Source organism: Punica granatum, chromosome 3, assembly GCF_007655135.1.
Source record: "Punica granatum isolate Tunisia-2019 chromosome 3, ASM765513v2, whole genome shotgun sequence".
In the NCBI taxonomy this organism is placed as follows: domain Eukaryota; kingdom Viridiplantae; phylum Streptophyta; class Magnoliopsida; order Myrtales; family Lythraceae; genus Punica; species Punica granatum.
This window is the reverse complement of record NC_045129.1, coordinates 22,498,495-22,521,810: the sequence shown is the minus strand read 5'-3', so window position 1 is coordinate 22,521,810 and position 23,316 is coordinate 22,498,495. Positions and strand designations below refer to the sequence as shown.

General features: G+C 38.8%; 2 pseudogenes; both read right to left on the bottom strand.

Annotated features, from left to right (window-relative positions):
- Positions 1–11,179: 11,179 nt before the first annotated feature.
- On the bottom strand, positions 11,180–11,257 carry LOC116202133 (annotated as a pseudogene).
- An 11,630-nt stretch (positions 11,258–22,887) lies between these two features.
- Positions 22,888–22,965, bottom strand: LOC116202130 (annotated as a pseudogene).
- Positions 22,966–23,316: the final 351 nt, after the last annotated feature.

Genomic DNA, 23,316 nt, shown 5'->3' with positions numbered 1-23,316 from the left:
TTGCAAGCACTTCTGTAAAACTTGATATGAAAAACCTAATTATTTAATGATAATTTCAATACTTAGCTGCTTAGTATCAATTTTCCCATTGTGCAATGCAAATGTAAATTTCAACAAGCAGACGTAAGCCCGTGCTTATTTACAAACAAATTCAAAGCATAAACAACTTAATTAATCATCATAGAATTCAAGAAATCCTAGCAAAATCACCACAATTATCCAAAAATTACTCGAGGATCAAGCTTCAACTTAAGTCTACAGGATCTCCTAACCTATGCTCTGATACCAAAATTGTCACGACCCGAAATTTCGAAAATAGAATTTTTCCTAAATTTCATCGAATCCATTATCACATAAAAACTTACTTCTCATAAATTTCCAATGTACATAACCAATCCATCAACTCTAATAGGTCTATACACTTTTCCTGAGATTTCTTTTTCGCTCTCACATCAGTGATACGACTAAACAAAATCTTCAGGTCGTAACATTCTAAAGTCCATTCTATACAAGAATGATATCTATCAAATAACCAAGGTTCCTACCTAGTCCACCAAGCTGATCCCCGATATCAAAAAGTGGTTTCTCCGCGCAATCGGAAGCTTATCTGGAAAAATGTATGCAGGGTGTGAGCTGCATCTCAGTGAGCACTAAATTCCAAAGCAAAATGAATAATATTAAGTGATAAATATATTTTAGACAACCAAATATTCATATAGATAATAGTAGCATAACCAAGTCTATCAATTAATTCACCAACACGACATATTAGACAATACGTACAAATGATTACTAAGTTCATTCATCAACAATCAATTTGCCCTTATAACCATATAAAACTATTATTAGAATTAACATTTAACCCAACATCATCTTGCACTCATAGCCTAACTAAATCAAATTAGCAACAACACGGCTTCCACATAATAATTCAGACAATCATAACAATCATCACATTTACAGCAATCCAACCAAACAAACAATATACAACACAACCAAATCAATATAGCCATAGGGTTGCATTTCCTCGTAACAGAGTTGTGACGGTACCGTGACCCCGCACATCTCATTCATATCATCCTCAACTCCCAATATTCATATCTCATAAGCGGGGGCCGCCTATTAACCTATGGCGGTAAGAGTCGACCTCAATTTGTATTCCGTCGGGTCTTAGCGGCCGATCAAGCCCCTTTTTCTATTCCGCCGGGTCCAACGACCGATCATGCCCTTATTTATATTCCGCCAGGTCCAGCGGCCGATCATGCCCTATTTGTATTCCGCTGGGTCCAGCGGCCGATCTGGCCCATTTTGCAATCTGCCGGGTACAGCGGTCCCATGGCTATAGTCAAACCACAATCACAGTCATGATCATTTGTAACCATACCATCTCACGTCATACATCATTATACCCCAGCATAATCCCAATCACATCACAATGGCAGCACATTACCATCACATATCTCATACACAACCAGTAAACACAATCACACCGCGTTATTTCAAATCAAAGTGAAACATACAAGACAATACCTCTCAAATTCCATCACGGAACATAGCACGACCAATTCCCTAACTATCACAATATTCATCTTAACAATTTATATAATTAAAACGCATCATTTCACAAAAGACTAGAATATTCACATAACATACATAGATATACCGAAAACTCTGTCCAAAACCTAATCAATAGAATTCCTTCCATGTCGCTGGGATATATAAACTGAAATAAACCCCAAATCTGTCTTGAGTAATCAAATATTTGTATATGTCCCGGCTGATGGTAGAATTGGCTTCTCTAAATCTAATAGCTTTTCCAATTGAATAATTATCCATGCCAAGGAAGGTCGCCGATAGATATGATTTAGAATACCAGAAACCCTGCTGAATCATACGATGATGCCAGACTAAAAATATTACTTAAGCAATAATAGAATCCCAAGATCAATGAGGAAACCAAATGAGATCTAGTTGAATAAGCAGAACAACAATTCTCTCTATCTTGTCAAATCATTCTCGCGACAACATCAACCCTGACTGATAGCATATATAAAAATGAAAATAATGTGGAATCACCATTTGCTAGAACCGGATAACGGTGGATGGCTGACAACATTGAATAGTTGATACTCCAGGAAATATCCCAATGAAGGAAATATGACATACATGGTCAAAAGTTGCAAGAACTTCTTGAAAGAATACCTCTGAACCTGATCTATAAAGAATCCCTGTGAAATCCTATATGTATAGCTGAGATATATCTTGACTCTGATACTTAACTGAATTGAATACTCATTTGGAGCTTGAGGAATAACTGATCATGACGCTGATTTAAAGTGGAACTTAACCAATGGGGAACCTGAGGTGCTTCCCTTTACTCAAATCTTAATAGCATTATAATAATTATGTATAGATTTCGAAAAGTGTACTTAAGTCCTAAGCTTTTTCTTTAACCAAGCACAAAGAAATTTGTAAACATCGACCTTTGGAAAATCTTGCTAATATGTCAATAGAATATTAAAAAATTAATCATAATTAAATCGAGCAATTAAGATCAAAACTAATCGAATAATTGACATAACAACTAAACAAGAAAATCATATTAACTGCCAAGGAAAAAGCATATTACAAACATGACAACATATATTGAATTCAATCAGAGATCCAAATGATATTCGGACAAACTAAATCAAAAAATATATATGCTCAAAAATTGCAAGCACTTCTGTAAAACTTGATATGAAAACCTAATTATTTAAGGGAAAATTACAAAAAAAACCCAAGTTTTGTAAAATGTCTCAGTTTTGTCCTAAATTTTGTTTTGTAACAAAAAAAACCATAAGTTTTCTAAAATGTCTCAAAAATGACCTCCGTTATAACTTCCGTCAATTTTTGCTGCTGATGGTGGGTCCCTTTAACAGTCCACGTAGGTGACACGTAGGCTAGTGGGTTCCTTTAACAGTCCACGTAGGTCACACGTTACTTTAGAATACTTATGGTTTTTTTTGTTACAAAACAAAATTTAGGACAAAATTGAGACATTTTACAAAACTTGAGTTTTTTTTGTAATTTACCCATTATTTAATGATAATTTCAATCCTTAGCTGCTTGGTATCAATTTTCCCATTGTGCAATGCAAATGTAAATTTCAACAAGCAGACGTAAGCCCGTGCTTATTTACAAACAAATTCAAAGCATAAACAACTTAATTAACCATCATAGAATTCAAGAAATCCTAGCAAAATCACCACGATTATCCAAAAATTACTCGGGGATCAAGCTTCAACTTAAGTCTACAGGATCTCCTAGCCTATGCTCTGATACCAAAATTGTCACGACCCGAAATTTCGATAGAATTTTTCCTAAATTTCATCGAATCCATTATCACATAAAAACTTACTTCTCATAAATTTCCAATGTACATAACCAATCCATCAACTCTAATAGGTCTATACACTTTTCCTAAGATTTCTTTTTCGCTCTCACATCAGTGATACGACTAAACAAAATCTTCAGGTCGTAACATTCTAAAGTCCATTCTATACAAGAATGATATCTATCAAATAACCAAGGTTCCTACCTAGTCCGCCAACTAAATCAAATTAGCAACAACACGGCTTCCACATAATAATTCAGACAATCATAACAATCATTACATTTACAGCAATCCAACCAAACAAACAATATACAGCACAACCAAATCAATATAGCCATAGGGTTGCATTTCCTCGTAACAGAGTTGTGACAGTACCGTGACCCTGCACATCTCATTCATATCATCCTCAACTCCCAATATTCATATCTCATAAGCGGGGGCCGCCTATTAACCTATGGCGGTAAGAGTTGACCTCAATTTGTATTCTGCCGGGTCTTAGCGGCCGATCAAGCCCCTTTTTCTATTCCGCCGGGTCCAGCGACGGATCATGCCCTTATTTATATTCCGCCAGGTCCAGCGGCCGATCAGGCCCTATTTGTATTCCGTTGGGTCCAGCGGCCGATCTGGCCCATTTTGTAATCTGCCGGGTCCAGCGGTCCCATGGCTATAGTCAAACCACAATCACAATCATGATCATTTGTAACCATACCATCTCACGTCATACATCATTATACCCAAGCATAATCCCAATCACATCACAATGGCAGCACATTACCATCACATATCTCATACACAACCAGTAAACACAATCACACCGCGTTATTTCAAATCAAAGTGAAACATACAAGACAATACCTCTCAAATTCCATCACGGAACATAGCACGACCAATTCCCTAACTATCACAATATTCATCTTAACAATTTATATAATTAAAACGCATCATTTCACAAAAGACTAGAATATTCACATAACATACATAGACACAAATTATTTAATGAATCCGACCTTTCAGGACACAAAGTTTTTGTCTCTTTAGCTCCTACAAGTCACAAGCATAGCAAGGAACAGTTATAAAATATACTCATTTTCTCCATATATTTCTTTTGACTATTAATATCGCATTTAACCTCGAAAGGGAGTATTTCATTCAGACTTAACTGCCCCTAAGACTCGGGGACCTCACTAGCTTCAACTGTCATGTATATTGAATAACTAAGCTATTCTAGCTAAAAATAATCCTGGAGCAATAGCTAGCTTTTTCTTAACAATAACTAACCTTATTGCATAATTTACTGTGTTGAAATTCTAATAAATTTACCCCAACTAAAATATCTCGCCAATATTTCGAAATCCAACAAAAATCAGTCTTTCAAAGATGTTTACTTGTCTCCTGGTTAGTCAAAAGGCTGAAAATGAAATTCGTAGAATTCATCCTCAAGCAAAGTAAAACAAGTCGAAGGAGGGACTCTCATAAAATCAATACAATACAATAATTCTTCCTTGATGTTTCTCCTATCAACATTACCTAATTTACAAAAAAAATACCACAAAGAAAAGGTGCCAAAATAAATTCTAACTTCTCCTTTTGTAATTTGTTATATTAGTTCTTATGCATTCAGAGTTTCGGGCCCTCATAATGTGCTTGAGGTCAGCATTTGTTATAATAAATTTAAAATCTTCAGTATAGTGTCCGGGATGCAATGAAATAAAAATGTTTAAGGATGTTATGTGATGAAGCAATAGCGTCATGCTGGGTGTCTTTTGGTTTTTTTTTTTCTGTTATCAAAAGTCTATGCTCATTTTTGAGAACACAACCTTGTTGTAGGTTCAACATGTGGAGGATCGAGTCAAAGATGTGCTCATACAGATCAAAGATGGACAAGTCTAAATTTTATTGTTCTCGTTAGTTTGATTAGTTTCAAACTCATAGAATATACTTATATATATATATATATATATATATATTGTACGGACTCGAATGTGGACTCTCGTCGGGGCCCGCATTACGCGCTTTTGGATCGCGCGGCTTGGGGGTGTCCACCTTCCCGTGGGGACGTGTGACGGACACGCGTGAGAGAAGGAGTCGCCACTTGTCATTTTACGACCCGAAGGTCGAGGGCGGATAAGTTACCCGGGTCTAGGGGTATGGAACACCTAGTTTGTTGTTTAAGGCATTGGTCTGTGCGGAACCGGAAAGCCCGTGTTCGGGGGTTCATGTTACGTGCGGGCCTATATCCCGCACGCCCTTTCGGTACTCTGGTTTGCTAGGCTTGCATGTTTTATTATTTACCACATGAATTAAGCTGCACACGGTTGGCACGTTTTGACACCGGAGATTCGGTGAACTAAACGATGTCGGTTGAGATGCCGAGAGAGAAGTAAGCCCGTATGTCGGGGAGTTGGTTCACAATCTTGCGTTACAGTTCATCGAACCATGGAGGTTGAATCCCTGCGCGAACCAGAACCACGAGTTCTTGGATTTACTTGTATCTGGGCAAGCATAAGACCGATTCGATTAATTCGACTCTCGGACCGTTCGCTCACCGACTGGAATTCTTACAGAATAAATGTACAAAATAAAATCCTTACAATGCTCTCGAAAACAATAAATACAAATTACAAAAGGGTCGAATTCCGGTCGTTTCGTGTTCGGTTATTATTCCACTCTAACTCACCGTGAGTTTAGGGAAAAGACCTGAGAACTGAAATTCAATGCACGCTCTCACTGAATAGAGCGTTGGACCCTGTGAGTGTTGATTAGGGTGTTGGACCCTATGATCGATGATTAGGGCGTTGAACCCTAATATTATTCCGCCTAGGGATCAAGCTCGACCCGCATGTCAAACAGGTGCGGAAAGATAACACGCGACATGTTAATAACAGACAAAGTGTTTGTTATTGTCGTGTTTACGTGAATTAACAGATTATTAACTCAGGGGTGTTTTTGCAAGCAAATGCCATATGCTAAACAATCAAACATGTGCCAATGTTTTAGCATTCGGCTTTGTTTTGAGAACTTGACGAAGAGAGTCAAATCTCATGTGTGTGGATTGCTTTTACAGTTGTTTTGTAGTGTGACACTGAATTTCCACTGAATTAGCCAAACTCGTGTTTTGACTCTAGATTTGGAATCTAGAATTCCTCCTAACCATTATCTAGCGTTTGGTTAGGTCGAGTGAAAGGTTAATCAGCATTTTGCATGTTTTCTGACAGAGATAACTGTTCTAGTTACCTGAGTCTATGTTAGGATGACAGAAACTCATCAGTTAGATAAGAAAAGCTATGCAGATGAACCTGCACCTGAACAGGTAGCCCATTCTTATCCCGTACTGTAGTGTTTCTGTCATGCTAACCCTAAGGGTGTCGCTGAATTGTGAAAAGACGATTTTGCCCTTCATTTGAAAATTGTTTTCAGAAAAGGGGAAACATCGCAGTGCGGGCCACCTCGGCCTATAGCCGGTGTCGACCAATTCCCTGGATCGTCCAGGGTTGTGCAAGAACCCCGAAAAAGCCAAAGAACCGGTCGATCTGCCCGGAAGTGATCTAGAAAGATCTTCTGTATCCTGGCCTGAGCTACCTGGAATCAGGTAAAAACTCAAGTTGAGACACAAAAGCCCTTTTCAGACGTCCATGCTACATTGGACCGCGCGTTTCGGGTTTTGAAATTGATAAGTTTAAAAAGGGCACCAACGTCATTTGACGACTCATCGACGCGAGTTATCAGTTAATGACCAATTTGTGTAAAATTGTTTAGATTGAATGAATTAACCGTGTGAACGTCCCGATTAACCCATTCATAAAATTAATGCTTAAGGTTATTGCCGAATGCATTAATTAAGAAAACGATTCGTGATTCGACGACCAAAATGAATCCATAATGATCAAGGATAATTCGGTTGAATAACTGACAATATCCTTATAACCGAATGGATCCGAATGAGTCCTCGATACATGAATCCATGCACATTTATTTTTAAAAGAGTCTTTAAACGATACTTTAACATAGGAATCGTAAAGACATTGAAGTTAAAAATTCACACAATCCGATAAACAAATTAAACTCGAGATAAGGAAATCATTCTTGACCCAAGGAAGGCCAAGAAGCCCTCGGCTTCATCTTATAAAAGGTGGCCGAAAGTTCTCATGGCTTCATTCGAGTCACAAATGATTTCCTAGTCGCGGTTTAATTATTTTTCGCATGCTCAAACATCAACCATGATGAATAACACTTCTTGTTAACAAAAAAAGAGCCGGTGTTATCATGATTTGCTTAACTCAATTAAACATACAAACATTCACAAACATGTTAGTTAGGGAATAGATAAAATAACATCGGCTTCATGCATGCAATAACAATAAAACAAGCTCGGAAACTAACTTGGATCGGCTAAGGAAACCGATCGTAACCCGAAAAGAGCAATTTAAGTCTCCACCCTCTCTTTTAGAGACTTGGCCGAGAGTTAGTTTGCCATAGTCGGGTCGGGATAGTCTTCCTTACGACGATCCAAACCTTTTTCCAACATGCTAGCAAGTCATAAGGTAGTGCACATGTATAATATAACATAAAATTGCATAAAAATTAAATCTTGCAAGTTAAACATGAATGAAACACCATAATACTCCATAGCCATGCAAAAATATGAAAGGCCCTAACTCCTCTAGGTCGAGAATGTTTTACCTAGCCTCGGGATACGAGGAAAGAGTCGGGGAAGTGTTTGAGAGTCGGGTGACTCGGTGGAACCCTTGAAAGAGTATTCGGGTGCAAGGGTGGGCATGCACGAGCACGGTCAAGCACGGTGACGGGCGTCGAGCACGATGACGGGTGACGGCAGGCACGGTGACAGGTGCTGGTGATGCTGGTGACGGGCGCTGGTGGCGCTGGTGACGGGCGCTGGTGACGCTGATGACGGGCGCTGGTGGCGCTGGTGACGCTGGTGACGGGCTCTGGTGGCGCTGGTGATGCTGGTGACGGGCGCTGGTGGCGCTGGTGACGGGAGCTGGTGACGGGCACGGGCGTGCTCGATGACGGACGCTGGGGTACTCGGTGACGTTGGTGACGGGCGCTGGTGGCGCTGGTGACGGGTGACGGGCGCTAGTGGCACTGGTGACGAGCACTGGTGACGGGCCCGGGCATGCTCGATGACGGACGCTGGGGTGCTCGTGACGGGTGACGAGTGCTAGTGACGCTGGTGACGAGCACTGGTGACGGGCGCGGGCGTGCTCGATGACGGACGCTGGTGTGCTCGGTGACGCTGGTGACGGGTGCTGGTGGCGCTGGTGACGGGTGACGAGTGCTAGTGACGCTGGTGACGAGCACTGGTGACGGGCACGGGTGTGCTCGATGACGGACGCTGGGGTGCTCGGTGACGCTGGTGACGGGTTATTGTTCACCCGAGAGTTCGAATTTCACCCGAAATGACTAAAACGACCCAAAACGATGAGCAAATGACTTCAAACTGAAAAACTGAGTTTAGAATTGGGATCCTTGGGTCCAAAACATGTGGCCCATGAAGTTTGAGGAATTTTGGACATAAGTCGGAATAGTGCCCGCTATGGATTCCGACCTAAACTCTAAGGATTTTTGGCTTGGTTTTCGGTTTTCATGGAGTGATTTGCTTGCTGCTGGTTCCTAAGAAGTTGAGAGCATTTTCTAGAGGGAGAAACTAGAAAGATCATGTGTGCCTCATGAGTGATTAACTTAATGACAAGTATGCAATATATATGTGAAGCTACTGAGCAATTAAGCAAAACAAAGCACCGTTAAGGGCCTCATTAGCAAAAGTCGGCTGCCCTAATGGAGGTGAGGATGAATGTCATCCATGTATCTTGATGAGGAAGAGCCAAGAAGCATTAATGGAGATGGAGTTAATGGCTTGAGTGTTGACTAGAAAGACTAAAGATATTTTGGGCTAGGTGAGGGCAAGAGAGGAAAAGGAAAAGGCCGAAAATTTTGGGGCAAAGGGCGGTTGCCCTTGGGCAGCCCGTGGGTCCCACGGCTCGTGAGGAGAAACCGGGAGAAGACTCGGGTCTCGATTGGTTGCGCATTCGAAGTTCGTGGTTCCAATTGAACGTTGAATTGTCGATATATGCGAGAAAACGGAGTTAATGAGCCCGAGATTGACATTTTTCATGGAGAAATGTCCTGGATGTGTGTGAGGCTCGGAAGCCGGTTTTGCTCATTGTAAGTGACCAGGGCGAAGTTGTCCGCTTCTGACAGCATATCTCGTATCTGCATCTCACGTTGGTCATTTTGACATAAATTGTCAGACAACGTGAACAATCATCCCTTAAGCCGATAATGCTAACGTGGGACCGGAGACGTCCTAGGAGGCCGAAACTGGATTTCTCAGGATGACTTTTGAGTTGCTTGGGCACTCCGGAGATTACTGTAATCTCTTTTTGTCAGGATCAGACCTCTAAGGACTTGAAAAGTGTATCTGAGACCTCTAAAGCATTGCTCGGGAGGTCTAGATGAGTCGTGTGGTTTATTCCGACGATTCCACGTTGAGCCTTGAGAAGGCTAACATGATGTAGGGTAGACACTCGACATCAAGTTTCCATGAAAAGAACCTCCGGATATGCATTTCCACTGAAAATGGCCATTTCCGCTCCTCGGAGGTTACTCGGGAAACTGATAAGCATTTTGCTGTCTGTTTTGCCCAATTGCGAATGTCCGCTAGAGTTTTTAGGGCAATGCGGTATGAACTTCGTTTGCCGTAATTCCATCAGACCAGTCTCTGGCTATGCTCTTCTGAAGAAGGGTGTGCTTGTTTTGCCGCTCGGAAGTCATTTGAAGTGTCTGTGTGACTTCCAAGAGACAATCTGAAGCATTGTTCATGCTCTGTGTGCTGGTGGGGCATGGCCGTGTCTGATATTTGGAATTAACTTTTCTCCAGGAAACCGGCATTTTTGGACTTCCACTGAAAAGTTGTCTGTATACAGAAAGTTGTTCTGTATAGAGCAGATGATTTGCAAAATGCCTTTGGGAACACTTTTCATCTATTTAGCATTGAAGTGGATTTTTGGAGTCCAATATTGGCTATTTTCCGACGACCGAGCGAACTATCGGAAAATAGTACCGTCCGTGTGATATACTGAAAATGCCGGTTTTGGACATTGTTGAGCTCTCTGGTCGCTCTGTTGCCTTTTGATGACCCCTGGAGTCCTTCTGTCACATCCATAGGTCATTTGCTCAATTTTGCCAACTTGAGGATAAATAGTGATTTCTTGCTCTACCGAGCCATTTTCTGTATTCTGCTCAAGTTGTGCCTTAGATCATTGCTGATATCGTTGTTTGGAATGGTGAGCCAAAATGGGGTGCTGACATATATATATATATATATATATGGTCTTGTCCAGTATCATAAGTACCAGTTAGTTCTTTCGTTTGACCCTGTTTAGAAAAGTGTATGATGACTTTTAAAAAGAAAAAATACTGTTAGGTAGTCCAAAACACATAACTTCCTTTTTCCAGATATCAAACCGTGTAGTGTGTGTATATACATATATATAAATTCCAGCCATATCATCAAATTAAACTCACGGCTTAATTACTCAATCCAACTATCCAATCAACAACCACATCTCAGACATAACTGTGGTGGCAAAAATACAGGTAAATTTTCATGTAAACATCAAGATAAATTTTGTTTTGAAACTCTTTTCTCAGCTGAAGGAAATTGGACCCAAAAGTTTTCCTCATCACTCCACGTAGAATTAGTTTGAAAAAGAAACAACAATCTGTGATTGTTTAATATTGAGGGAGTTCAAAGAAGGCGCAAGGAGAAGAATTGAGATGAGAAGTCATCTGACACCTAAATACAAAGAAATCATGGAACTAAGTTCTACCAGATTGTTGCAGTTTTTCCTCACCTGGTCGTTCCGGACAAAGCTAGAGAAGATCATCAACGGCCCTCTCACTCTCTCTCTCTCTCTCTCTTCCTTGTTCTTCTCTGTTTCTTCTTCGATTTTTTTTTTCAACTCCGCAGAACAATGAAAGAAGACCCAGAAATAGAATGGTTGGAATTATACAAAAGAAAAGAAAAAAAAAATGGCGGTGGGGTACTTGGGAGCAATGGGGCCACGTGGGGCCCTGTGACCCCATAATTTTTTTTTCTTTAAACTTCCAGCAGCATGTGATGCAAATTGTAGCACGACTTCAAGGGATCCAGTTCAAGTTTCAATTGGACCGATTACGCGAGCACGAGCAAAGAAGTTTAAAGATGAACTCAATGGCCTGATTCAAGAGGTTTGGGCTCAAGCAAATTCGTGGAGGCCCATTGGACATGAACCACGTGATCAACAAAAATCCATTAACATGATTCAAGTTATAGAAGATTCCGGACAAGGCTAAATTCAGCAAGTGTTTGAGGAAGCTTCTAGAATATTTGATGATCAAGATAAGATATTATCAGATTTGTTTAAAGTTTAAATCTCATAGAGATATTCTAGGGGTATTTAGATTTCATATCTTTATAGATTATGTCATCTCTCTATCGATATTCTAGGTTTTAATTTCCTTATCTTTAGGAGGAGATATGGCCAGATTAGGATTACTTTATGTCTATATATATTCATCTTAGTCAATTTTTAATAGAAAGGAACATTCAGAAAATTGTGAGAGTATTCTCTTTGGTTCTTAAAGAACTAATTCGAACTTATCGGAAGTTTCCGTGGCGTTCATCAACGACTTATCAAATGGCTTTCCACCACCGTTTGTGGCGTCTTCATCGACTTATCAAACGGCTTTCCACCACCGTTTGTGGCGTCTTCCTATATACTGGGGTTCTTGTTTCGCATTAAATAACGGGTTGAGGTCAGTTATACCAAGGTTCTTGTTTATGTTGTAAACAACGGGTTGAGGGTTCGTTAATCAAATCTGATTGTGAAACGATCTTGGGTTCCTTTAGTTGTCGGGTCTCGTCATTCTTGGCGGGAATCGCATCATTTGGTATCAGAGCATCAGGCTCCAAATCGAGTTTATCCTATCCTTTTTTTGTTTCAATTTGCTGAGTTTCGCTTCATCGAGTTTGTTCTTTGTGGATTGTTAGCAGCAAGAAAAAAAAAAGAGCTGAAAAAAAATTTCGGCCAAAAAAAAAATACAGAGCTGAAAAAAAAAAATCGGCCAAGAAAAAATACAGAGCTGAAAAAAAAAAGGATCGAAAGAAAAGAAATAAGACATCATTGTCAATTTGATCCAAATTCTTTACATCAGACCATTCTAAAGTTGTTATTTCTCGTTCTTTGTAATCTGCATTGATTCTGATCCCATAATTTCATATAACATTCTGGTTTATTTAATCCTTCATAGTAGTTGCCTTCTCTCTTGTTTCCTTTCTTCCTTAAATTTCCTTCGATCATTAATTTTCCTTGGTAAGTTCTTGGTGAATTGCTGCTGGAAATTTTGGAGAATTGTTCGTTTAGTTTAAAGAGATCTGAAAGAGAATTATTGAGTGGAAAAAGGCAGGAGTGGTGAGAACATTAGAGGGTTAAAAGCCACGTTTGTTTGAGTGAAAACACGAGTGTAGAGTGATTCACATTCTTGAGTGTAAACACGTAAGGGAGAGAATTGTGAGGTCCTTTCTTTCTAACTTTATTTTACAACAATCATGTCTCACAACAGTTCTAAGAGTATTCCCGAAGGTGCTACGGAATTGACTGATTCGAAAATACTTATAGAGGCCATGATGAGTGAGATGAGGCGTGTGACGAGGTTGGAGTTTGAGCAGGTTCATGAACGGATAGATTTAATGGAGAATAAACGTGTGGAGCAGCCACGAAACGCTCCTAATGCACGTAGGAGGGAAAAAGTTCAACTGAGGGAAGTGAGGGTTGATGATGAAGAGATTTATGGGGTTGGTTTTGATGAAGATGATCGAGATTCGGTTGTTAGTAATAGGAGACAAGGAGGGCGGTTTAGAGAAGATAGGAATCGGAAAGATAATAACTTGGGTAGTATTAAGATGAAAATCCCATCGTTCCAAGGAAAGAGTGATCTCGAAGCATACCTTGAGTAGGAGAAAAAGGTGGAGTTTGTATTTGATTGTTATAGTTATTCCGAGCTGAAGAAAGTCAAATTGGCAGCAATTGAATTCTCGGATTATACAATTGTCTGGTGGGATCAATTGATGATAAATAGGCGAATAAATAGAGAGCCACCTATAGATGCGTGGGAGGAAATGAACAGGGTGATGAGGAAGCGATTTGTTCCTAGTTATTACTACCGGGAGCTATATAATAAGTTACAAAGTCTTAGGCAAGGTAACCGGAGTGTAGAGAAATATTTGAAGGAGATGGAAGTGGCCATGATTAGAGCTAACGTAGAGGAGGATCGGGAGGCTACTATGGCACGATTTTAGGCTGGATTGAACCGAGAAATTCAAAATGTCGTGGAATTACAACATTATGTGGAGTTGGAGGATATGGTGCACGTGGCCATCAAGATTGAGAACCAGTTCAAGAGGAGAGGCAATACACGTGCAAGCCAAAGTCCAAGCACATCTATTTGGAAACCGAATCAGTGGAAGAAAGATGAGAAGCAATCCACGTCGAAGCTGAAAACCGAGCAAAAGCAAGAAGCAACCAGCCATGTTCCTCAAGGTAAAACCGACATTTCTACCTCCAGGAATCGTGACATTAAGTGTTTTAAATGCCAAGGCAGGGGACACATAGCAAGTCAATGTCAGAACAAGCGGGTCATGGTGATGCGAGACAATGGTGACATTGTGACCGACACTGAAGATTCCGACACCGATGACATGCCTCCATTGGAGGATGTTCTCGAGGAGGAATATTTAGCTCCAGATGCATTGACATTAGTGGCAAGGAGAGCATTGAGCTTGCAAACAAAAGGAGTTGAAGAAGTGCAGCGGGAGAACATCTTTCACACTAGGTGCTACATCAAAGACAAGGTATGTAGTGTGATTATTGATGGTGGTAGTTGTACTAATGTCGCAAGCGCAACAATGGTGGAAAAATTGAGACTGCCCATGGTGAAGCACCCTAGGCTGTACAAGCTGCAATGGTTGAATGATAGTGGTGAGATAAGGGTGAACAAGCAGGTGTTAGTTGCATTTCGAATCGGTAAATATGAAGATGAAGTGTTGTGTGATGTAATACCAATGCAAGCAGGACACTTGTTGCTAGGGCGTCCATGGCAATTTGATAGACGAGTAAATCATGATGGCTTTACGAACAAATACTCATTTGTACTTAATCAACGATCAATCACTCTTGTACCATTGACTCCGCAGCAAGTATAAGAGGATCAAGTGAGATTGCAAAAAGAGAGTGATCAAAAGAAAGAGAGTGAACAGAAGAAAACGAGTGAAAATCAGAGAGAGGCCGAGAAAAATGAGAGAGAAAAAGAAAATCAAAAATCGGCCAATGAGAGTAAATCATAGAGAAAACAAAAGAATTTTTATGCAAAAATGGGAGAAATTAGGCAAGCAATGTTTTCAAATCAACCGATGATTGTACTTTTGTACAAAGAGGCATTTTTCAATACTAACGAACTTGATCTCGCTTTGCCTAGTTTTGTTGTTTCTCTTTTGCAGGAGTATGAGGATGTCTTTCCCGAGGAAACACCACATGGGTTGCCTCCAATCCGAGGGATTGAACATCAAATTGATTTTGTTCCCGGTGCGACAATTCCAAACCGACCAGCTTATAGGAGCAATCCTGAGGATACAAAGAAGCTTTAACGGCAGGTAAGTGAGTTGTTGGAGAAAGGGTACGTGAGGGAAAGCATGAGTCCATGCGCCGTTCCGGTTATACTCGTACCTAAGAAGGATGGGACGTGGAGAATGTGCGTTGATTGCCGAGCAATCAACAACATAACGGTAAAGTATCGTCATCCTATTCCTCGCTTAGATGATATGTTAAATGAGCTACATGGTTCTTGTGCATTTTCTAAAATTGATTTAAAGAGTGGTTATCATCAGATTAGAATGAAAGAAGGAGATGAATGGAAAACTGCATTTAAAACAAAATACGGTTTGTATGAATGATTAGTTATGCCTTTTGGTTTGACTAATGCTCCAAGCACTTTTATGAGACTTATGAATCATGTTTTGCGTGCATTTATAGGTAGATTTGTGGTTGTCTACTTTGATGATATACTCGTTTACAGCAAAAACTTAGATGATCATAAGGTACATTTGAAATCTGTTTTAGATGTGCTTAGGAAGGAAAAGTTATTTGCTAATATGAAGAAGTGTACTTTTTGCATCGATAAGCTTGTATTTTTAGGATTTGTTGTTGGTGCACAAGGTATACAGGTTGATGAGGAGAAGGTACATGCAATCCAAGAGTGGCCTAGTCCCACAAGTGTAAGTAATGTTCGTAGTTTTCATGGACTTGCTAGTTTCTACCGGAGGTTCGTGAAGGACTTTAGTAGCATAGCAGCACCACTTACTGAAGTGATCAAGAAAAACGTTGGATTTAGATGGGGAGAAGAACAAGAGAAAGCGTTTCAGCTAATCAAAGAGAAGCTGACCAATGCTCCTTTATTATCTTTACCTAACTTTTCTAAAACTTTTGAGATTGAATGTGATGCTTCAAGTATTGGTATAGGTATAGTTCTCATGCAGGAAGGACGACCAATTGCTTACTTCAGCGAAAAACTAAGCGGGGCAGCCTTAAACTATCCAACTTATGATAAAGAGTTGTATGCATTGGTTCGAGCTTTAGAGACGTGGCAGCACTACCTATGGCCTAAGGAGTTCGTGATACACACCGATCATGAGTCCTTGAAACACTTGAAGGGCCAACAAAAACTAAACAAAAGACATGCCCGATGGGTGGAGTTCATTGAGACGTTTCCATACGTCATTCGGTATAAGCAAGGTAAGGAGAATGTGGTCGCCGATGCACTTTCTCGCAGGTATGCATTACTCTCTACACTTGATGCAAAATTGCTTGGTTTTGAGCACATTAAAAATTTATATGCTGATGACCATGAATTTTGTGAGGAATATCGGGCTTTTGAGAAAATCCCTTGTGGTAAGTTCTTTAGGCATGATGGGTTTCTGTTTCGAGAGAATAAGTTATACGTGCCTAATTGTTCCCTGAGAGAGTTATTAGTGCAGGAATCACATGGTGGGGGATTAATGGGACATTTTGGAGTTGCAAAGACTTTAGCTATTTTGCAAGAACACTTCTATTGGCCACATATGAAAAGAGATGTTGAGAGAATTTGTGGTAGATGCATTACGTGTAGGCAAGCAAAATCCAGAGTGCAGCCTAACGGTTTGTATACTCCTTTACCAATTCCTAGTGAGCCTTGGATTGATATTTCAATGGACTTTGTGTTAGGATTACCTAGGACTAAATGTGGGAGACATTCAATTTTTGTGGTTGTGGATAGATTTTCTAAGATGGCACACTTTATTCCATGTCACAAAACGGATGATGCTTCGCATGTTGCTGATTTGTTCTTTAGGGAGATTGTGAGGTTACATGGCATGCCTAGAACAATTGTTTCGGATAGAGATGTTAAGTTCTTGAGCTATTTTTGGAAGACTTTGTGGTGTAAGTTAGGTACTAAGCTGTTATTTTCTACTACTTGTCACCCACAAACTGATGGTCAAACGAAAGTAGTAAATAGAACTTTGTCTACTTTGTTGAGGGCAATCATAAAAAAAAACATTAAAACATGGGAAGAGTGTTTACCACATGTTGAGTTTGCTTATAACAGATCTGTTCATTCCGCTACTAAATTTTCACCATTTGAAATTGTGTATGGATTTAATCCTTTAACTCCATTGGATTTATCTCCTTTACCTTTGTCTGAGCATGTTAATTTAGATAGCAAAAAGAAAGCTGAATTTATCAAGCAGATTCATGAGAAAGCAAGACTCAACATTGAGCGAAGAATTGAGCAGTATACAAAACACGCCAACAAGGGCCGTCATAAGCTGATTTTTGAACCCGGAGATTGGGTTTGGTTGCATATGAGGAAAGAGAGATTTCCGGAGCAAAAACGCTCAAAATTGCTTTCAAGAGGAGATGGTCCTTTTCAAGTTCTCAAGCGCATCAATGACAACGCTTACAAACTAGACTTACCTGGTGAGTATAATGTCAGCGCTACTTTTAATGTTGCTGATTTGCTTCCTTTTGATGTAGGTGATGATTTGAGGAAAAATCCTTTTCAAGAGGAGGGGAATGATGCAAATTGTAACACGACTTCAAGGGATCCAGTTCAAGTTCCAATTGGACCGATTACGCGAGCACGAGCAAAGAAGTTTAAAGATGAACTCAATGGCCTGATTCAAGAGGTTTGAGCTCAAGCAAATTCGTGGAGGCCCATTGGACATGTACCACGTGATCAACAAAAATCCATTAACATGATTCAAGTTATAGAAGATTCCGGACAAGGCTAAATTCAGCAAGTATTTGAGGAAGCTTCTAGAATATTTGATGATCAAGATAAGATATTATCAGATTTGTTTAAAGTTTAAATCTCATAGAGATATTCTAGGGGTATTTAGATTTCATATCTTTATAGATTATGTCATATCTCTATCGATATTCTAGATTTTAATTTCCTTATCTCTAGGAAGAGATATGACCAGATTAGGATTACTTTATGTCTATATATATTCATCTTAGTCAATTTTTAATAGAAAGGAACATTCAGAAAATTGTGAGAGTATTCTCTTTGGTTCTTGAAGAACTAATTAGAACTTATCGGAAGTTTCCGTGGCGTTTATCAACGACTTATCAAACGGCTTTCCACCACCGTTTGTGGCGTCTTCCTATATACCGAGGTTCTTATTTCGCATTAAACAATGGGTTGAGGTCAGTTATACCAAGGTTCTTGTTTATGTTGTAAACAACGAGTTGAGGGTTCGTTAATCAAATCTGATTGTGGAACGTTCTTGGGTTCCTTTAGTTGTCGAGTCTCGTCATTCTTGGCGGGAATCGCATCAGCAAGTATATAATATATGTATGTCTATAAGTATAACAGTGTATGTGCACGTGTGCTGTTTGGTCAAAAAAAATATCAGGTCTCACAATCACCCCCACTAATAAAAATTTCGTCATCGAAATTTGTTCATGTGATACCTGAAAAGTTAGGGCATTAAGTGTTATAGCGTCCCCAGGTCCCCATATCTCCTCTGAACTAACTTTTCCAGCACCTTCATAGATCACCAAGCTTCCGTTGAGCCACTATAATAAATCAGATGATATGAGCCCAAATCTTGTAGAATATCCAAATCTCCATCTCAAAAGCAACTCTAAGATTCCTGAGTTCGAATACCGAAAACTCTGTCCAAAACCTAATCAATAGAATTCCTTCCATGTCGTTGGGATATATAAACTGAAATAAACCCCAAATCTGTCTTGAGTAATCAAAGATTTGTATATGTTCCGGCTGATGGTAGAATTGGCTTCTCTAAATCTAATAGCTTTTCCAGTTGAATAATTATCCATGCCAAGGTAGGTCGCTGATAGATATAATTTAGAATACCAGAAACCCTGCTGAATCATACGATGATGCCAGAGTAAAAATATTACTTAAGCAATAATAGAATCCCAAGATCAATGAGGAAACCAAATGAGATCTAGTTGAATAAGCAGAACAACAATTCTCTCGATCTTGTCAGATCATTCTCGCGACAACATCAACCCTGACTGATAGCATATATAAAAGAGAAAATAATCTGGAATCACCATTTGCTAGAACCGAAGAACGCAGGATGACAGACAACATTGAATAGTTGATACTCCAGGAAATATCCCAATGAAGGAAATATGACATACATAGTCAAAAGTCGCAAGAACTTCTTCAAAGAATACCTCTGAACCTGATCTGTAAAGAATCCCTGTGAAATCCTATATGTATAGCTGAGATATATCTTGACTCTGATACTTAACTGAATTCAATACTCATTTGGAGCTTGAGGAATAACTGATCATGACGCTGATTTAAAGTGGAACTTAACCAATGGGGAACCTGAGGTGCTTCCCTTTACTCAAATCTTAATAGCATTATAATAATTATGTATAGATTTCGAAAAGTGTACTTAAGTCCCAAGCTTTTTCTTTAACCAAGCACAAAGAAATTTGCAAACATCGACCTTTGGAAAATCTTGCTAATATGTCAATAGAATATTAAAAAATTAATCATAATTAAATCGAGCAATTAAGATCAAAACTAATCGAATAACTGACATAACAACTAAACAAGAAAATCACAATTAACTGCCAAGGAGAAAGCATATTACAAACATGACAACATATATTGAATTCAATCAGAGATCCAAATGATATTCGGACAAACTAAATCAAAAAATATATATGCTCAAAAATTGCAAGCACTTCTATAAAACTTGATATGAAAAATCTAATTATTTAATGATAATTTCAATCCTTAGCTGCTTAGTATCAATTTTCCCATTGTGCAATGCAAATGTAAATTTCAACAAGCAGACGTAAGCTCGTGCTTATTTACTAACAAATTCAAAGCATAAACAACTTAATTAACCATCATAGAATTCAAGAAATCCTAGCAAAATCACCTTAATTATCCAAAAATTACTCGGGGATCAAGCTTCAACTCAAGTCTACAGGATCTCCTAACCTATGCTCTGATACCAAAATTGTCACGACCCGAAATTTCGATAGAATTTTTCCTAAATTTCATCGAATCCATTATCACATAAAAACTTACTTCTCATAAATTTCCAATGTACATAACCAATCCATCAACTCTAAAAGATCTATACACTTTTCCTGAGATTTCTTTTTCGCTCTCACATCAGTGATACAACTAAACAAAATCTTCAGGTCGTAACATTCTAAAGTCCATTCTATACAAGAATGATATCTATCAAATAACCAAGGTTCCTACCTAATCCGCCAAGCTGATCCCCGATATCAAAAAGTGGTTTCTCCGCGCAATCGGAAGCTTATCTGGAAAAATGTATGCAGGGTGTGAGCTGCATCTCAGTGAGCACTAAATTCCAAAGCAAAATGAATAATATTAAGTGATAAATATATTTTAGACAACTAAATATTCATATAGATAGTAGCATAACCAAGTCTATCAATTAATTCACCAACACGACATATTAGACAATACGTACAAATGATTACTAAGTTCATTCATCAACAATCAATTGCCCTTATAACCATATAAAACTATTATTAGAATTAACATTTAACCCAACATCATCTTGCACTCATAGCCTAACTAAATCAAATTAGCAACAACACGACTTCCACATAATAATTCAGACAATCATAACAATCATCACATTTACAGCAATCCAACCAAACAAACAATATACAACACAACCAAATCAATATAGCCATAGGGTTGCATTTCCTCGCCACAGAGTTGTGACGGTACCGTGACCCCGCACATCTCATTCATATCATCCTCAACTCTCAATATTCGTATCTCATAAGCGGGGGCCGCCTATTAACCTCTAGCTGTAAGAGTTGACCTCAATTTGTATTCCGCCGAGTCTTAGCGGCCGATCAAGCCCTTTTTTCTATTCCGCCGGGTCCAGCGGCCAATCATGCCCTTATTTATTTTCCGCCAGGTCCAGCGGCCAATCAGGCCCTATTTGTATTCCGCTGGGTCCAGCGGCCGATCTGGCCCATTTTGTAATCCGCCGGGTCCAGCGGTCCCATGGCTATAGTCAAACCACAATCACAATCATGATCATTTGTAACGATACCATCTCACGTCATACATCATTATACCCCAGTATAATCTCAATCACATCACAATGGCAGCACATTACCATCACATATCTCATACACAACCAGTAAACACAATCACACCGCGTTATTTCAAATCAAAGTGAAACATACAAGACAATACCTCTTAAATTCCATCATGGAACATAGCACGACCAATTTCGTAACTATCACAATATTCATCTTTAACAATTTATATAATTAAAACGCATCATTTCACAAAGGACTAGAATATTCACATAACATACATAGATATATATATATATATATATATATATATCATTTCACAATGGAATAAAGTACTCACCGAGCACCCAAATTATTTAATGAATCCGACCTTTCAGGACACAAAGTTTTTGTTTCTTTAGCTCCTACAAGTCACAAGCATAGCAAGGAACAGTTATAAAATATACTCATTTTCTTCGTATATTACTTTTGACTATTAATATCGTATTTAACCTCGAAAGGGAGTATTTCATTCAGACTTAACTGCCCCTTAGACCCGGGGACCTCACTAGCTTCAACTGTCATGGATATTCAATAAATAAGCTATTCTAGGTAAAAATAATCCTGGAGCAATAGCTAGCTTTTTCTTAACAATAACTAACCTTATTCCATAATTTATTGTGTTGAAATTCTAATAAATTTACCCAAACTAAAATATCTCGCCAATATTTCGAAATCCAACAAAAATCAGTCTTTCAAAGATGTTTACTTGTCTCCTGGTTAGTCAAAAGGCTGAAAATGAAATTCGTAGAATTCATCCTCAAGCAAAGTAAAACAAGTCGAAGGAGGAACTCTCACAAAATCAATACAATACAATAATTCTTCCTTGATGTTTCTCTTATCAACATTACCTAATTTACAAAAAAAATACCTCAAAGAAAAGGTGCCAACATAATTTCTAACTTCTCGTTTTGTAATTTGTTATATTGTAATTTGTTATTTTAGTTCTCATGCATTCAGAGTTTCGGGCCCTCATAAAGTGCTTGAGGTCAGCATTTGTAAAAATAAATTTAAAATCTTCAGTATAGTGTCCGGGATGCAATGAAATAAAAATGTTTAAGGATGTTATGTGATGAAGCAATAGCATCATGCTGGGTGTCTTTTGGTTTTTTTTTTTGTTATCAAAAGTCTATGCTCATTTTTGAGAACACAACCTTGTTGTTGGTTCAACATGTGGAGGATCGAGTCAAAGATGTGCTCATACAGATCAAAGATGGACAGGTCTAAATTTTATTGTTCTCGTTAGTTTGATTAGTTTCAAACTCATAGAAAATACTTATATATATATTTATATATATATATATATATATATATATATGGTCTTGTCCAGTATCATAAGTACCAGGTAGTTCTCTCGTTTGACCCTGTTCAGAAAAGTGTATGATGACTTTTAAAAAGAAAAAATACTGTTAGGTAATCCAAAAACATTAAGACTCATCAAAACACATAACTTCCTTTTTCCAGATATCAAACCATGTAGTGTGTGTATATACATATATATAAATTCCAGCCATATCATCAAATTAAACTCACGGCTTAATTACTCAATCCAACTATCCAATCAACAACCACATCTCAGACATAACTGTGGTGGCGAAAATACAGGTAAATTTTCATGTAAACATCATGATAAATTTTGTTTTGAAACTCTTTTCTCAGCTGAAGGAAATTGGACCTAAAAGTTTTCGTCATCACTCCACGTAGAATGAGTTTGAAAAAGAAACAGCAATCTGTGATTGTTTAATATTGAGGGAGTTCAAAGAAGGCGCAAGGAGAAGAATTGAGATGAGAAGTCATCAGACACCTAAATACAAAGAAATCATGGAACCAAGTTCTACCAGATTGTTGCAGTTTTTCCTCACCTGGTCGTTCCGGACAAAGCTCGAGAAGATCATCAACGGCTCTCTCACTCTCTCTCTCTCTCTCTCTCTCTTCCTTGTTCTTCTTTGTTTCTTCTTCGATTTTTTTTTCAACTCCGCAGAACAATTGAAGAAGACCCAGAAATAGAATGGTTGGAATTATACAAAAGAAAAGAAAAAAAATGGCGGTGGGGTACTTGGGAGCAATGGGTCCAATTGGTATAGACATGCATTACTCAAATCACATCTACTTGCCTCATATATACATATAGGCTATTCATTTCAGATAACACATTGAAGGTACTTGGGGCAAGGATAACAAGATAGAGAAATAACACTTCAAGTGGCCCCGAGGCTAACG